The sequence below is a fragment of the Primulina tabacum genome, chromosome 5, assembly GCF_025594145.1.
Source record: "Primulina tabacum isolate GXHZ01 chromosome 5, ASM2559414v2, whole genome shotgun sequence".
NCBI lineage: Eukaryota > Viridiplantae > Streptophyta > Magnoliopsida > Lamiales > Gesneriaceae > Primulina > Primulina tabacum.
The window spans coordinates 22,035,877-22,052,566 of NC_134554.1; the positions used below are offsets into that span (position 1 = coordinate 22,035,877).

At 36.6% G+C, this 16,690-nt stretch overlaps 2 pseudogenes; one reads left to right on the plus strand and one right to left on the minus strand.

Annotated features, from left to right (window-relative positions):
• The first annotated feature begins 1,399 nt into the window (after nucleotides 1-1,399).
• LOC142547303 (uncharacterized) lies at nucleotides 1,400-4,096 on the plus strand (annotated as a pseudogene).
• A 15-nt stretch (nucleotides 4,097-4,111) lies between these two features.
• On the minus strand, nucleotides 4,112-13,545 carry LOC142545065 (F-box protein At5g49610-like; annotated as a pseudogene).
• Nucleotides 13,546-16,690: the final 3,145 nt, after the last annotated feature.

The following is a 16,690-nucleotide window of genomic DNA, read 5'->3' on the forward strand; positions in this document are numbered from 1 at the left end:
ATTAATTGGCCACATCATCAGTTGAGGTATCATCAGACATACCGACAGCTCGTACCAAAGCAGAACAGATGAATCAGAACAGAACAATCTGAATACCTCGTACTACTGTCAGATAAAGTAACTACACGACGACTCAATACATATTTGTCATTAAATGTTTATTAAATGCATTCAATACGACCGTTGAGATCGAATACTATATATAACTGATCGAATTAGTTGAAGAAGGTTGGTGACTACGAGTGAACACACACAAAGCAATCAAACTACAACCTTCAAATCAAGTGCGATACTTTTCACGAGTATTTTATCTATTTATAGATCGCACACTCATGCTCTACATTCATTGTATATATTATTAGCATTCAGACTACCAGTTAGAGCATTTTCAGTTTACTACTATAAAAGAGTTTATTAGACTAAAAATTTCAGTTTGGCAGTGTGTAAGACCAACTGAAGTGGATTATTACAATTAGTTGTAATATATCAAAGTCTTTTAGTGAAATCCTTATCTTCGTGATAGAAGGGGTGAAGTAGGAGCATTTGAAGTCTTCGAGCATTCATATAAACTCTCATGTTCATTTCAGTTATATTTCAACTTACATTAAGTATTCAATCTATATTTCAGTCTTATTCCGTACTACTATGATTTGAATGATCTATATCGACAAATAAGATTCAAAGATCAATTTCTTAAAGAACTGATTCACATAATTGAAAAGAACAAAATTCCAAATGTTTATTCAATCTCATTGCTACACATTTCAACGACCTTAACCGATCCTATCAAGAGGATATTATTATATTTAAACAATATGATTATAATTAAGTTTTTTTTTTGTGAAATACCATGGTTAAAAAAGGTCAAATATTACAAAAGAGCTGTTTCGGATTGAATATATCACATAATGCTATTTTTAAATAAATAAGAAAAATGGAATAAATCACATTTAAAGGACAAATAAATATGGATGATATTTAATGATAGTAATAAAATGAATTAATTTTGGATCATATTAAGAAGAGTAGGCCTATTGTGAGACGATCTCACGAATCTTTATCTGTGAGATAAGTCAACCCTGCCGATATTCACAATAAAAAGTAATACTTTTAGCATAAAAAGTAATACATTTTAATGGATGACCAAAATAAAAGATCTGTCTCACAAAATATGACCCGTAAAACCGGCTCACATAAGTTTGTGCCTATTAAGAATGGGGAATAAAATCTGACATTCTACAAAAGATTAGCCTTTTATGCGATTGGACAAATTTAACATTTTGTAGTTTTTTTTTTTTAAAAAATCTCACGGTTCCGTAATATTCATTGTTTTGTGGGCCAAATGTTTGAAGTCCAAATAAATAGGTCTCTCTTTAACCGGAGGGTCAGGCCCAATATCGCCCATTAATTGCCTCGTCCAGAACCCGGATGAATTACACTCATTTCAAGGTTAACCAATGGATCGCAAAATCCAGATTTCAAACAGGGGTGCGGATAATTCATCCAATTTCTGTCCTATTCGAGGTAATTTTTAACCAAGTCGTGATTCATGGTCAATCTCCATTGATATTTGCCCGTAGGTGCTGAATTATTCAGCTAAATCTCACTTCTCAGAACCCTCGCCGTAATGATTCCGCTCCCGTTTTGTTGTTCGCCTGTTTCATGTTTTTGACATTCGTGTTACCTTGATAGAAGTTTTCTGTCTGAAGATTGAATGTTGTATCTCAATTATAATTATATCTGTCAAAGTTTTATCCTACTTTTATTGGGTGATCATGTATTTGAAGGAAGGGTGTTCTTTATTGTTGAAAGTGCCCAAGCCTTCAATCCAGTTTGTGCTCAGCACGAACCCAGTATTCAATTTCATGCCACAGAATGAAGTAAGTGATAAAGAACAAGTATTGATTAAAGAATCTCAAGTGTTGAAGAGATTGAAGAATGAAAAAGACATTATAGTGGCATTGGAGTATTTTAAATCTTTAGCTAATTCGAGGTCTTTCATGCACACCCGATCAACATATCAAATGATGATCAAGAAGCTCGGGTGTGAGGGTGAAATTGATGCTGTGCAGTACCTTTTGCATCAGATGAAGTTAGAGGGGATAGGTTGTTCAGAAGATGCATTCATTAGCGTGATTAACTCCTACAATCATGCCGGGGTCGCTGAGCAAGCTTTGAAAACGTTTTATAGAATAAGTGAATTTGGGTGTGCACCAACTGTTAGGTTATATAATCATCTTTTGGATGCATTGCTTAGTGAGAATAGGTTAAATAAGATCATTCCTATTTACAATAACATGAAGAAAGATGGGTTGGAGCCGAATGTATATACATATAATATTCTTTTGAAGGCGTTGTGCAAGAACAACAGTCTGAGTGGCGCCCGCAGTTTGCTTGAAGAAATGTCCAATAAGGGGTGTGAACCTGATAAAGTCAGCTATACAACTATAATATCGTTTTTGTGCAAGTCGGGAAGGCTGAACGAGGCACGGGACTTGGTTTTAAAATTCATCCCAAGTGTGTCTGTGTATAATGCTTTGATTAATGGTTGCTGTGCAGAGGGAAACTTTAGGGGAAGCATTTGAGTTGTTAGATGTGATGATGGAAAAGAGAATTAGTCCAAATGTCATCACATACACTACAATCTTGAATTCTCTCGTTGATTCGGGATACATTGAATTCTCCCTTGCCGTTTTGGCTAAAATGTTCGTGCAAGGATGTGATCCCAATATCTGCACTTTTACTTCTATGATAAAAGGGTTTTCCTCAAAAGGTAGATTTCCTGAAGCTCTTAAACTTTTATGGCAAATGATCGAAGATGGAGTTTTGCCGAATCAGGTCACATACAACACACTGATGCATGGCCTCTGCTTGGCTGGAAAAATGGATGATGCTTTATCTCTTCTTAATCACATGGAGAGAAATTTATTCCTTCCAAACATAGTAACATATACTACACTAATTGATGGCTTTGCCAAATCCGGGAATTTAATTGGCGCATCCAAAATGTGGAACAAGATGATATCTCTCGGTGTTTGTCCAAATGCCTTAGCTTATACATGTATGATAGATCTCCTATGCAGAAATTCCATGTTTGGCCATGCTTATACCCTCCTTAAGCAGATGTCAACTCATAAGTGCCCACCAAATACAATTACATTCAATGCTTTTATCAAAGGTTTGTGTGTTCAAGATAGAGTTGATTGGGCTATGGAATTGTTTTATGAAATGGGGAAACACGGTTGCGTTTCCGATGTTACCACTTACAATGAGATATTGAATGGTTTATTTAGAGTTAAAAATATCGAGCTTGCATTTGAACTAGTTAGAGAGATGGAAGAATTGGGAATTGAGTTTAACGTAGTGACGTACAATACTATCATTCATGGTTTGAGCTCTTCAGGTAAACTTGAGGAGGCACATAAGCTTTTTGGGAAAATGATTATCCGAGGAATTAAGCCTGATGCTTTTACATTAAATATGCTAATCCATGCCTATTCTACACATGGTAACGTTGAATATGCCATTCAACTTCTGGGTTCTATGTGCCACATAGGCTTGAATCCCGATATAATTACCTATACCAGTCTGGTGCGTGGGGTCAGCGAGCAGGTTGGAATCGAAGAAGCCTTTATTTATCTTCACAGGATGATAAATGAAGAGATCTGCCCCAATGTTTCAATTTGGAGCTTTTTGGTCCGATTTTTAACTAACAAGATTGGTTATGTCGGAGCTGTGAACTGTATGAATGCTATATTGGCTGATTCGTCTGTGTACAATTGAATTGGTTTACTCCGTTCTATCTCAAGCAATAGGGTCTGACCAACAACACAATATGCAGCATACTTTACTGAAATATGAAGCAAACTTTAGATGGAATCTTGTTCGCAGATCCAACATGAGCCTTTGGTGGCAGGGCCGACTAGATTCCTACCCTACATACATTCCGCGTAAAGCATTTATCGCGAGTCTCAGTCTCGCTCTCTTTGTATACGTGCATGTGTCTCAGATGGAATTATTGTGTTTCTCACAAATTTGTGTGCTTTATATTACTAAAATCATGGTGCGATTGATAATTACCACTGCTTGGTGGTGGAACATCATCTTTCAGGTGGGGCAGCGGAGGTTTTTCAGAAAGTGAAAAATCACTTACTGTTTGAGGAAATGAAGATTCCGTTCGGCTTACATTCTGAATCCATATATGATCAAAACCCATGAAGAAAGATTGAGCAGGAAATTGTCAACGTGTGCAGCAGTGACCATAGAAAGAACATTCCATATTTATTCTCTGAACAAGTTATTTATACAGGCTACAGAGCTACTCCAAATTCCTAACAGATGACTATGATGATCCACAAATATGTGGAGGACCCCTGGAACTGAGACCACCACATTGAAGACTAGCCAATTACACAATCAGAGTTTTACGTACATACAGTTCAATCGATGATAAGAAAAAAGCTACCCACACATTTTTAGCAAGAAAAAATTGTGCTCCGAAAGGAATAGGCAGAAACACTGAAACCTGTTTGTAAGTCGCAAGAAACACGTATTCACTGTTCTCACTTATGGGAAAAATACCTGGAACCATCCCTCTAATGCAAAGAAGACTCACTCTATCCAATAATTTCCAATCTTCCCATAATCAATCATGAACAAAAGATTCATCCATCCATCCATCCAAAATTTGAACCACGGACAAGTGCCCATCGGTATCCAACAAATAGATCCGGTTTCCATTTCCGCTGGTCATTGGATTAGGCATTGGGATCTTCCTCCATATTCAGAATCCAAATCAAAAGCTAGAACACAAGAGCAACTAGCTGTCAACCAATGCAAGGTGCTATTAGTGAACACAACTTGATTCCGATTCATATCAGTAAAATGATCATCTTGCAAAAGAAACAAACTTTCTACATTTATTTGACTCCGAATCATAAATCATGGATATAAAATTCCTCTCCGGCCTATGCCTAAGGATCGATGGTACACCTCAAGAACAACATAATACTTTTGGGTCAACAAATTGCAGGCCAAGCCCCCAAGAGTAGCCTCACCATCAGGATGAAATCTACTGACATGTCTGCAACACTGGAATTAGGGGTGAAAGGGGTTGTTTACATAAAAATGCAAATACAGTGAACTGTTTGTATTAGATTATAGTGTTGTGTGTCAGTGTTATCAACATCATTCACAACATGTAGCGGAATAAATTATTTAAATACACGTAAACTTTAATAACCAGAATAAGACAGATTAAATTATGTACAAGTATTTATACATGTATAATGCTTCATGACAAAAATTATCACTAGAAAATTTGTAAACTGTTTACAAAAACCATTACTAGTGACAAGCATAAAAACTATATTCCTTGACACATCAAGAAAATAAATTGTATCTAAAACCAATCAATAAAACCACAGATGCATTCTTGTGTCGCATAAACCAAAGACCGCCGAGACTCTTCAAGTAGCACTCCACATGAGTGTTATACTTCAAGTGTTTTCAACATAGATCAGCAACACAGCAAAGTGATCACCCAATCACACAAAATCTTTTCATCAAAATAAGCTCAGCTCTCGTATTTTTCTTATGTGCAAGAACTCTCTCCCGTGCGTCCTTCAAGCTTTTTATGTATATCCTTTATTTGACCTCCTCTTCATCCATACAAGAGTCCTATAAGCTTTCAGGCTATACTTTTAGCTTAAAGCACAAACACTCATTGTTGTATTATTCGATCTTGTAGAGATCAGTTGTTCTAAGAAGTTACACATCAGTTGAGTATCGATAATTTGTATTGATGCTAAGAGTTTCAGCCTTGGCAGTGTTAAGTCCATACTGAAGTGGGTTTGTACAAATCTTTGTATAGATCAAAATCTTTTAATAAATATCATATCTTCGAGATAGAAGGGATGACGTAGGAGTTATTGAAATCTCCGAGCATCCACAAATCTTGTGTTGCTTATTATCACTTTTATTCTATCTGTCTTTCAGTTATTTTCGCACTTTTATTAAGTTAACTGATTAACATTGACAACAAGATTCGTGAATTCAGTTTATCACTAAACTGATTCATCCATCGAAAAGTTGTAAAAATTGTCAAGTTGTTGGGAACTAAATTCCGGCGTTTGACAAAATATGAACCAACTGAAAATACGAACCAACTGAAAATACGAACCAACTGATCGAGTAAACTGAACTCAGCAACTGGACTCAACAACTGAAATCAGCTGATCTAATAAAGAAGACTGATCAATTGATATATTCAGCCGTATGCTAAGCACCCGTCAACTGAACATGACTCGGGAAAGAACATTCAACCGTCAAGAGACATAGAAGATTGCAACACCACACTTCAATCAATACAGCTTATAAAAACGCATTTCGGCGAAAGCAATTAAGACGCCGCATCACAATAAATGAAGCAAACAATGTCCAAGGAATAATCAAGAAGAAATCAACGGATACAAAGATTCAAATTCATCTCTGGTTACCGTTGGAGAAAAGAAGCTTATAAATATCACAGAAGAATAGCTGAAGAAGAAGAGAGTCAATACTATTCAAAATCTTGCTGTCACTCTGTCAAAATCTTAGCCCACTCTTACTTGGTATATTCGTAGTAGTTAAGGCTACAATTTGAGCTCACTAGCAAGTTGTAATAATCGTTGAAATTCGATAGTGCTAAGATCAGTTACGGACTAAGAACATTATGTTAAACTAAGAGTTTCAGTTTTTGACAGTGTTAAGTCCAAACTGAAGTGGGTCAGTACGATTCTTGTATTTGATCAAAGTCTTTTAGTGGATATCCTATCCTTGAGATAGAAGGGGTGACGTAGGAGTAATTAAATTCTTCGAACATCCAGAAACAACCCTTGCCTACTTTATTTCAGTTTCGTATTCTATCTTTCAGTCAGTTATTTTCCGCAACTACTTTTATTTAACTGATTGTCATTGACCAACAAGATTCTGAGAATCAGTTTGTCACCAAACTGAACTCAAAATTAGAAAAGACCAGTTTTAACTGTGAGTGTTTATTCAACCCCCCTTCTAAACACTCTTGATACGTTATACGATCCTATCAAGTGGTATCAGAGCAGTTGAATCTTGTTCTTGAATAATTTTGATTTAAAAAACTTGCCAACATGACTTCATTCAACAAAATTCCCATGTTCTCCAGAGAAGAATTTGATGATTGGAAAATCAGAATGCAGGCTCATTTGACTGCACAAGATGATGACATGTGGTATGTCATAACTGATGGACCCATGAAGATTCTAAAAACAAATACAGCAGTTGCCATTACAGAAGGAGCACCACAAAGAATAGAAAAGCCCAGAGATGAATGGACAACTGAAGATAAAAGAAAAGCAAATCTTGATAATGTGGCTAAAGACATTTTGTACAAAACTCTGGACAAAGTGACCTTCAGCAAAATAAAAATGTGTAAGACAGCCAAAGAAATTTAGAAAAAGCTGATCCAGCTGTGTGAAGGAAATGATCAAACCAAAGAAAATAAACTTTCTGTTGCAGTGCAAAAGTTTGATAACATCAAAATGAAAGCAGGAGAATCGATGTACGAGTATGATGAAAGAGTAAGCAGTATCATCAATGAGCTAAATGCACTTGAAAAAGTGTATACCAACAAAGAGATTGCACTGAAGGTAATAAGAGGTCTTCCCAAGGAATGGGATGTCAAGACCATGGCAATGAGGGAGTCCAAAGATCTGAACCAAATCGAACTTCATGATCTGCTTGCTGATTTAAAGGCCTATGAATTTGAGCTGCAGACCAGAGAAGGAGAATCATCTACCTCTGCAGCCACAACTGCTCTAGCTGCTGTCAGAACTGAACCAATCAGTTCAGTCGAAAAATCTGCTGATCAGTTGAGTAATGATGCTATGTCATTGTTCATCAAAAAATTTGGAAGGTTCATGAGAAAGAATCAAGGGAACTTCCAGAAGCCATACCAAAGGAACAATTCCAAAGATGAACCAAATGCCTGCTATAACTGTGGCAAATCAGGTCACTTCATTGCTGATTGTCCTAAACCCAAGAAGGACAGTCAAGGCTCAACTGATAGAAGAAAGAAATCATATGAACACAAAAGAAGACCTAAGGAAGATAAGAAGGTCTTCAGAAAGAAACATGAGGTACTCTTAGCTGAAGAAAACAAATCTAAATGGGCAGAAACTGACAGTGAAGAGTCGGAACCAGAAAGCTCATGCAGTTCTAGTGATGATGAGGAAGTAAAGTGCTTGATGGCTAATGATGCAGCAGAAGAATCATCTATCCAACAGGTATTTGATTTCAGCTCTACTGATTTCACACGAGAAGAACTCATTCTAACACTACATGACATGGTAAATGAGTATCAAAAGCTTGCGTCATCATTTGAAGAAATCAAAGCAAAGCAAACTGATCCCACAGACAATAAAACCAAAGCTGATGAATCAGTCGATGGGTTGAGTCTAAAAAGGGAAATTGCTGAGTTAAAAGCAGAAAGAAACAAAAATCAGTCATTAATACAGAAGTTGATGCTTGAAAACTCAAAACAAACTGAGCTTATTCAGTCTTGGAACAAATCATCTACTGCACTAAATGAGATGCAGATTTCACAAAAATCAGTTTCTAATAAAACTGGTTTAGGGTACAACACTCAAGGAGAAATGTATCCAAATGATACTCAACCAAAGCTAACAATAGACAAAGGGAAATACATTCACTTTGTCAAATCAGCAGTGTTACAAGAACAAATTGAGCCCAGTAAACTGATTGAGCAACCTACTGAGAATATGAACAAGGCTAGAAGATATGGGATTGGTTATAGTCAAAAATTCTCAACTGATTCACAAAGTCAGTCATCAAAGAGATTTTACAAAAACTATTCGAATGACTATTCCAATTATTATAACTGCAAGCCAGTTCAGAAGAGATATAGACTGAACAATCAGTTGAATAAATCTAAAACACATATTGTATCATCCGTACACTACACAAGCACACAAAAGCCGAGAAAAACCATTTGGAATACAGTTACTGGAAAGTCTGTTAGACTAATCCAAGTATGGGTTCCTAAAGGACTAATCAGTTCAGGACCCAAATAGATATGGGTATCAAATTATATTATGTGTGTGACTGCAGGTAACAGGCACAAACAAGAACTCAATATGGTATTTGGACAGTGGATGTTCGCGACATATGACAGGAGATGCAAGTGTGCTATCTCAACTGATCAAATACAGTGGTCCAAATATCAGTTTTGGGGACAATTCCAAAGGTAGGACTGTGGGTAATGGTAAGCTTATCCATGGTAACTTTACTTTTAAAGATGTTCTATTAGTAGAAAACTTGAAGTATAACTTGATCAGCATCAGTCAGTTATGCGACAGTGGATTCTCAGTACATTTTGACAAAAACTCATGTTCAGTCAAAACTTCAACTAATGAAATCATAATAACTGGAAAACGTTGTGAAAACACATATAAAATCAGTTGGAATGATCAAACTTATGCACCAGTTTGTTTTATTGCTTTCAAATCATCTAAAAACTGGTTGTGGCATAAAAGACTAAACCATTTAAACTTTAAAACCATTGCCTATCTGAGTAAATATGAACTTGTAACTGGTTTGCCCAAAATAGACTTTTCAAAAGAAAAACTTTGCTCAGCATGTCAGTATGGTAAACAAGTACGATCTTCTTTTAAAAACAAGGGTTGTAAATCTTCATCCCGATGCTTAGAACTGTTGCACATGGATCTTTTTGGTCCTATACCAGTCATGAGCTTAGGGGGAATGAAATACACCTTGGTAGTCGTCGATAATTTTTCAAGATTTACTTGGGTTATTTTTCTCAAATCTAAAGATCATACTGCTTCACAACTGATAAAGCTCTTCAAAAGACTTTTAAATGAAAAATCAGTTGGAATTGATCGAATCAGATCAGATCGAGGAACTGAATTCATCAATCAAACTCTTTCAAATTTTCTAGAGAATGCTGGAATTAAGCATGAGCTCTCAGCAGCCAGAACTCCTCAGCAAAATGGTGTAGCTGAGAGAAGAAATCGGACCTTTAAAGAAGCTGCTAGAACAATGCTTGCTGATTCTGGTATTTCTCAAAGGTTTTGGGCAGAGGCAGTAAACACTGCGTGTTATACTCAGAACAAATCAATGATTAATAAGAATCATATGAAAACACCAAATGAGATCTGACATGGAAGAAAAAGTATAATTACTTATTTCAAAATATTCGGCTGCAGATGTTTTATCCTTGATAATGGTAAAAATTATTTAAAAGCGTTTGATGCTAAATCTGCAGATGGAATATTTCTTGGATACTCATCAGTTAGTATAGCTTATAGAGTCTTCAACAAGAAAACCCTAAATGTTGAAGAATCAGCTCATGTTGATTTCGATGAAACTGAACTAACTGATAAGCCAACTGATCAAGTTGAGCTAGTTGATCGATTTACAGATATCAGTTTGGAAGATGATGACAAAAATGAATGTCATAATAATCAAAACATATTTCAAACACCTGAACCAGAAGTACTGGATAAATCAAATGCACATGAAGTCGTTGCTAATGATCAGTTGATAGAGCATAATGATAACATTCAAATACCAGTTGACGAAGCACCAACTGAGACTGAAAACTGTGTTCAGTTACCAACTGAAGGAATTGCTGATACAACAAATACTGAGTACAGATGAAAAAAATCACATCCACCTGAACTGGTAATAGGAAATCCATCAGATCCAGTAAGAACTCGAAATCAAATGCTAAACTTATTTATCCATTCAGCTTTTGTTTCACAACTAGAACCGAAGAAAACTGATGAAGCTCTTGCTGATCCTAACTGGGTAAATGCAATGCAAGAAGATCTAAATCAGTTTACTCATAACAATGTCTGGAACTTAGTTCCAAGACCGATTTCAAAAACTGTCATAGGTACAAAATGGGTTTTCAGGAACAAACTAAACGAAGATGGTTCAGTTGGACGCAACAAAGCAAGATTAGTAGCACAAGGATACAGACAAGAAGAAGGAATTGACTATGATGAGACATATGCTCAAGTTGCAAGACTGGAAGCAATCAGAATGTTTCTTGCTTATGCATCATACAAGAATTTCAAAGTTTATCAAATGTATGTAAAAAGTGCATTCCTAAATGGCCAACTACAAGAGGAAGTATATGTTGAACAACCCCCAGGTTTTGTAAATCACATCTTTCATGATCATGTATATCATTTGAACAAAGCCTTATATGGTCTTAAACAAGCTCCCAGAGCTTGGTACGAAACTCTTTCAAAATTCCTAACTGATCATGATTTTTCTGTTGGATCAGTTGATAAGACCTTGTTCAAATTTACTAAGAATGATCACATTTTATTAGTTCAAATTTATGTTGATGATATCATATTTGGGTCAACTAACCCCAAATTATGCGAGAAATTTGCTAAGCTAATGCAGGATAAGTTTGAAATGAGCATGATGGGTGAACTGACATTCTTTCTTGGACTACAAGTGAAGCAACTGGAAACTGACATATTCATCAGTCAGACTAAATATACAAAGGAGCTGCTGAAGAAATTTGGCATGGAATCATGTTCAGCTGCAAATACTCCCATGAACTCATCAGTAAAATTGGACACTGATCAAGGGGGAATATCAGTTGAGGCGACATTATATCGAGGTTTAATAGGGTCATTGTTATACCTAACTGCCAGTCGTCCTGATATTGTATTTGTTGTCTGTATGTGTGCTAGATTTCAAGCAAATCCTAAGCAATCACATTTCTCAGCTGCTAAAAGAATTTTGAGATATCTTAAGGGTAAACAAAATGTTGGGTTATGGTATCTAAAGACTCTACTTTCAATTTAGTTGGATATTCAGATGCAGATTATGCAGGATGTAAGCTTGATCGTAAAAGTACAAGTGGATCTTGTCAGTTTCTAGGAGACAGGCTGATCTCTTGGTTCAGCAAGAAGCAGACATCTATAGCTACCTCAACAACTGAAGCAGAATACCTTGCTGCTGGTAGTTGCTATGCACAACTGATCTGGATCCAGCAACAACTGAGAGATTATGGAGTAATTACAAATAATTCTCCCATATTTTGTGACAATACGAGTACAATTGCCATCACCTATAATCTAGTTCTTCACTCAAGGACAAAGCATATAGATGTCAGACACCACTTCATTAGAGATCATGCTTTGAAGAAGGACATTAGACTGTAGTATATATCAATTGAGCAACAAGCAGCTGACATCTTCACCAAACCATTACCCGAGACTAAGTTTTCTTACTTTCGCAATATTCTTGGTTTAATTGATCTGTCTTAAAATTATTACTAATGTTGCTTTACTAATAGAATTATCTGCAGAAAATAAGAACACAACAAATTGAAAATAATACTTTATTAAGAATACCATCGATCCCAGTTTACAGAAGATATCATAGAACCAACTGAATTCTGCCATTCTCTAATCCAATTATTCAACTCATAAATTTGGATTCTAGAAAATGAACTATTTGTAGAAATCTTCTCAACCACATGCCATTCCTTCCATAACATTGCTACTAACAAACATCTGTCATCAATCAGATCTGTAACATGCCTAACATCAAAACGATCAATGTATTTTTTTGTTGTTACTTGCTTGAACACGAGTAGGAACATCACCACTACTACTTACCCTCTGCAAATCATGAATCTTGAACCATGTTGACATCACTTTCATCAAGACATATTCTTCCATTGTCTTCTTCAATTCTTTTAAATAAGGACTTAATTGCTCATTAACTTGAATCTGCGAACTACTGCATGCATCAGAGTTACTTGAATCCGACATATTGAACTGTTATTGTCTCACATTCTATCATCTTATTTATGGACATATGAAATTTAAATATTGAAGAAACTGAAGTGACTCTAATCAACCGAAGCGTCATTCTCATTTACCGAGGCTTCTTAACTATCAGTTGATCATTATCAACTGATATCAATTTGACATTTATTACTTAACGCTTAACCAGTCATCAGTTCATCTGTTTATGATCGTAATTCATATATAATAACTAATGAAACTTATTATTTACAGGAAAAAGAAAAACAAAGTTAAGCCAAAATAAATGTTTCATTCAACCATAAATATTTGCTTGGATTACATCATTATATTTCTCTTCTACAACAATTATCCACATCTTCAACCAAGTAGATAAAGGTCCAGTAGATGTCTTGGTAAAGCTGTGAGAACCAGCTATGCGCCTAAGGATCTTCAGCTCCTTTCGAAGCATCAGCTGATAGATATGACCATCTGTGAAGATATCCACCCACACAGCTATGTGCAAGTGCTCCCGCACTTTTCTCAACTCTGTCATCAGCTCGGGAGTGGTAGCCTCGCCAGTATTATACAGGAACTCAAGATTCTGAAGCTTCTCCCAGTAGTGAAGACTCTCATAGAAGACTTCATCTTCTATCATAGCCTTCCTAGTCTCCAAAGAAAATGGCGAAGCACACGAGCTACTAGCATCTGCCATTATTTTTACTTTGAATATGTTTTTTTTTCAATATGACTGAAACTAACCATGTCACTTCTACTTATAGCCAAGAGTCATGGAAGATGAAGGGTCGTCAACGTTTCAGCAAACGATAATCTTTCTGACCTTTAAATTTATTTTATATCGTCGCTTTAATTATTTTATGCATCGATTAAGGGGGAATATCAGTTTTGAAGAGGTTAACTGAGAAGACAATTGTTTGTGAACTCTCAACTGAAATGAATCAGTTTCCCAACTGATCGTTCAGCTGGATATTTTACAAATCTTCTCACATAAGTTAACAAATTTAAAACTTATTATATTCCAAATTAACTGATGTGATTGCAGATTCATAACGTGGCCTATTTTAAACCGTTCATCTTTTTCACAAACGCCCACAGCACACGTACACATAGTTTTACTCAAAATTTTTAATGGACTGACACGTGTCCCGAATTTGAACAGTCACGAACAACTGTACTAAGCCCGCTTCAATTCAGTTCTCTTCTTACGCATACAATCAGTTTCTAATAGCATACTAATTTCAGAGCTTATCGTTTACGAATTTCAGATCATTTTATCTGTCGAAATGACGAATCAAATCCCAGCTCACGTGTTGAACGCTATGGCCATCGATTTTGACTCAGTTTTATCAGTTCAAGAAGCAGAAGTTAAGAACGTTTTTCTGAAGATTGAATCTGCTGGTCTCAGGATGTTTTTGGGACAATCTTCGCAGGAGATATACCCCAAGGAAGTAAATGAATTCTATCTGAAGGGGTTCGTCACTACTGATGGAAGTATCTCTGTAACCTTCAATAATCAACTGTTGATCCTATCAGAAGAGGACTTTGGAGAAATTTTCTCTTTGCCAACTGATGGGTACGTCAATTTTTCTGAAGTCAAAACATCTGACATTGAGGAAATGAAATCTTTGCTGTCTGCTGATGGGCGGAAAATCAAAGTTTCCGATCCAAAGAAAGAGCTGAAATCAGAAATTCAATTATTAGCCGACATTGTGGCAAAAGGCATATTGGCTAAGGCTGGCTCCTATGCTGCCCTTACTCTTGAAAAATTCCAAGTAATGACCATCATCATGGGAGAGAAGAAAGCTAACTGGAGGCATATTATTTTCAATATTCTGAGGAATATGCTTCAATCTACCAAACAGTCAAGAGGCTTTGCTATTCCAATCAGTTATCTTCTGAAACTAAAAGGATTGGTAGCTGACAATGCTGGAAAATCATCAAAGTTCAAGGTATTCAATGCCAAGAACATCTTACCGCCAAAGACCAAACTGGACATTTCTCCCAAACAGTTTTTGAAAACCAAACAGAGGTTGGAATACAACCATCTGCTCCAACACCAATCAAGAAGACCAAGACTTTGGCCCAACTGAAGACTGCAAAACGAAAACTAATTATCAGTGAATCAGATTCGGAGAAAACTCCTTCTCCTAAACTTGTCAAGAGACCGAGGACGCAAAGAACTAAACCAATAACAGCGATGGAAGTCATCCCAACTGAGAAAATTACTCAATCAGCTGCCCAACAGCCTATTCAGGCTATCCCTTTGCAGGTAGTCCCACCTGATGATTCAGTTATTAAAGAAAAGGCACCCACTAAGGTAAGAGCTCCTTTGACTCATGTAAATCGACCTACCATTTTGCCTCGGGCCAGATCTAAAGGTGTTATATTGAGGGAACCAGTGGAAACCACTCACTCTGGTTTGGATATTCCTCACATTCTCACAACTGAAAAAGGAAAGGGCAAGCTAGTTGAAGAACCAATGCCATCTAATACCATCCAAACTCACATTGACCTGGTTTGGGAACAGATAAATGTATTTGCCACATCGAAACTAAAATCTTTTGATAGCTGGAAGAGTTTTAGGACTGAAATTTTTGCCAAAGAGTTGAAGCACAAATCCCAACTGAAAAAGTTTATTAAACTTGAAGCAATTGTGCTGAAAATAGTCAAAGCTGCTACTATTGCTCAGGCATTGGAGAGGCAAAAATATTTCTTTGATCAAATTCGAGTCAAAAAGCTGACAAGAATGGTTGAAAAGCTGAAATCCAACTACAATCCCATAGGTCCAACTGCATATAATGATAGAGCTGTGTTCACCCAACTGGACTCAGATCTTAGTGGCCTACAAAGGGAAATCAGATTTTGGGAACAAGATCAGGAATTGGTTCTTCCTGACAAATCCTCCAATTCAAATGCAGAAAAAGATTCATCCTCCTCCCAACAGAACGAGCCATCTCCACAACCGGCTGCTGAAAAGCCAGTTCAGGATATGCCTCAATCTTCTTAGGTTGAACATCAGCTGTATTCTGAAACTGAACTATCTTTGCAAACATCGATGAAATCATTCAGGCTGTAGCTCTGAAAGCTCAGCTAGAAGAAATACATTCTGAATCAGTTGCTCCTTCAACTGAACAACCAGAACAAGAAGTTCAGATACCATCTGAAGAACTAGTTGAACAAATTGCTGCTGAAGAGCCAGTCCCAGATTCAATGCAAGAACAACAAGAAGCACCAGTTCAGCCAGAAATCTCTGCTGAACAAGTCACTCAAACTGATGGACTAGAAAAATCTCCAGGTCAAGCAGTTGATGAAAATGTGGTGAGTCGATTGCTCACTCAAACAAAGGAGCCAGAACCAAGTTCAGTAAACTCTCAACAAGAGGCACCAGTGGAAACTGATCAAGCGTTATCTGTTGATCAAAATCCACTTTCACCACCTCAAATTCACGAAGAAATTGCTGCAACAGACATTCTAACACAGACTATTTCTGAAACGATATTATCTGATAGGACCATGGTGGTCTTTGATCAAGTCTCACATGAACCAAGAACATCTAATCAGTCACCTCCTCTTCAATCCACAGAAATGGATCTTGTTCTTGAAGAAATCCAGAATATGCAGCACAATATGCAGCAGATGATTACTGAAATCAAGAAAATTCAATCCACACAATTCTCTCATACTGTCAAATTGGATTCTTCAATTGAACATGACTCCGCAAAACTGAAAGCCATTCAAGCAAACATGGAGTCTCTTACCCGAACTGTACTTGAGATGAAGAATAACAGAGGTCTAGCTCAAAGTCTCAATACAACTCAGGATATAATCAGTCAACGAGT